The sequence below is a fragment of the Heptranchias perlo genome, chromosome 40 (assembly GCF_035084215.1).
Source record: "Heptranchias perlo isolate sHepPer1 chromosome 40, sHepPer1.hap1, whole genome shotgun sequence".
Classification (NCBI taxonomy): domain Eukaryota; kingdom Metazoa; phylum Chordata; class Chondrichthyes; order Hexanchiformes; family Hexanchidae; genus Heptranchias; species Heptranchias perlo.
This window is the reverse complement of record NC_090364.1, coordinates 12,330,459-12,332,723: the sequence shown is the minus strand read 5'-3', so window position 1 is coordinate 12,332,723 and position 2,265 is coordinate 12,330,459. Positions and strand designations below refer to the sequence as shown.

The 2,265-nt window shown below is 55.1% G+C and overlaps 1 pseudogene; it reads right to left on the bottom strand.

Moving 5' to 3' along the window:
* Positions 1-1,875: 1,875 nt before the first annotated feature.
* Positions 1,876-2,038, bottom strand: LOC137305782 (U2 spliceosomal RNA; annotated as a pseudogene).
* Between the last annotated feature and the right edge of the window lie 227 nt (positions 2,039-2,265).

Genomic DNA, 2,265 nt, shown 5'->3' with positions numbered 1-2,265 from the left:
CATCGCACGCCATCTGGGAGGACCCTCAATGTTCAGGTATCGCTGCAGGGTCCGAAGGCGGAAAGTCGCTATCTGGGTGCGGACGCACTCCAGCCCCTGACCGCCCTCCCTAAGCGGGAGACTCGGGACCGCAGCAGCGACCCAGTGCATCCTTTTGGCCCAGAAGAAGTCAATGAGCTTCTTCTGAAACTTAGGGACAAACTCTGGAAGAGGGATTAATGTGACCAACCGGTACCACAACATTGCGGCCACTAGCTGGTTTATGACCAGCACTCGACCCCTGTAGGATAACACTCGGAGCAGTCCTGTCCAGCGCCCGAGGCGAGCAGTGACTTTGGCCTCCAGCTCTTGCCAGTTCGCCGGCCAGGCTTCCGTGGCAGGGCTAAGGTAGACCCCCAGGTACCGGAGATGGGTGGTGCTCCAGGCAAAAGGCCGTAGATCCTACAGCAGGGAGTCCGCCCGCTACTGACCCACCAGGAGTCCAGAACATTTCTCCCAGTTTATCCTTGCAGAGGACGCGGCAGAGAACGCTCGCTGGCACTCGCGTGTACTCCGCAAGTCAACGGGATCCGTGACCACGAGAAGCACGTCATCAGCGTAAGCTGAAAGGACGACCTCCACGCCCGGGTCGCGCAGAGCCAGTCCCGACAACCTCTTCCGCAAGAGGCGCAGGAAAGGCTCCACGCAGACGCTGTATAATTGGCTTGACATGGGGCATCCCTGACACTCCTCTCCCGAAATGAAGGAGCACCGTCAAGGATCCGTTAACCTTAATCAGACACTCGGCAGCGTACAGATGTCTGATCCAGGCGACAAACTGCGACCCGAACCCGAATGTGCGCAGTGTCCCAAATAAGTACTCGTGATCCACCCTGTCGAATGCCTTCTTCTGATCCAGGGAGAGGAAGGCGACCGACAGACCAGCCCTCTGGGAATGGTGGATCAGGTCCTGGACCAGGCTGACGTTATCGTGGACTCTCTGGCCCGGGCCAAAGGCGAGCAGACATCGCCTTGGCGAAGACCTTATAATCCGTGCTGAGGAGGGAGACCGGGCACCAGTTTTTAAGGTGGCGGAGATACCCCCTTCGGCAGCAGGACGACAACTGCCCTGCGCCACGAAAGCGGCATCTCCCCGGTGGCCAGACTTTCCTCCAAGACCCGTGCATAGTCGCCCCCCAGGACATCCCAGAACGGCCTGAGGAACTCCATGGTCAGCCCGTCCAGCCCCGGGGATTTCCCCCAGAGACCTGGTGGAGGGCACAGGTCAGGTCCTCCCATAAAACTCTGCCCATCCTCGCTGGACGGATCTGGAGAGAACAGAGCCTGGTAGTAAGATGGTGCCCCGACACTGACCCCCTTCAGATCCGAGACGAGGGATTCATCGTCGGCCAGCAGCATAAGGAGCTACTTACGGACACCCCGCCGCTTTTCCAGCGAGTAGCAGGGGGAGCCACGGTCCAGGTCCTGAAGGCACTCGAGCCGCAACCTCACGTACGCTCCTCAGGACCCGACCAGTTGCAGGTCCTTCAGAACGCCCTTCTCATCTTCGTACGCCCGCCGCAGGGCCGGATCCTCAGCGACTTGACCGAGACAGGACTCCAGGCCAAGCATCTCCTGCTCCAACCGCCTGACTCCCGCCTCCTCTTCATTGACCCCTCAAGTACTCTTGACAGAAGAGACTTACGTGAGCCTTTGCCCACGTCCCACCATAGCCTCAAGGAGGAGAAGCCCCCCTGCTTCCTTCTCCTCCAGTCGGTCCAGAATCAAAGGAACGAGACCCCTAAATGAACAGGTGTTACAAGTGGGATTTGAACTCGCGCCTCGACGAAAAACAGTGATTTGAAGACAGCGCCTTAGACCACTCGGCCACCCTGATGCTGGAGCACCGTTCCCAGAGACACTGCAATACCAGGTCGATGTGAGGAGTGGACGGAGCAAGCCCCTATTAGATCCCCCCCGGTTCCAAAAATCAATTTAATATTTGGTCCCCAGATGGGGGACGTATCAGATATTAAACAAATATTTTTTCAAAAAATATACATTATTCATAAAATTTGCAACAATACGTACAATACAGTTGTCATATCACATTTGAAACATACACAATGCAGATTAAACAATTTGCAAGATACAAAGTACAGTTCAAATATGATTCCAACCATACAGTTAAACATCGTACATAATTAAAGTTCATGATAATCTAGGGTGCCTCATTGCATTACAATCAATACAGCTTATTGATTACAGGTACATTACATTTCATTA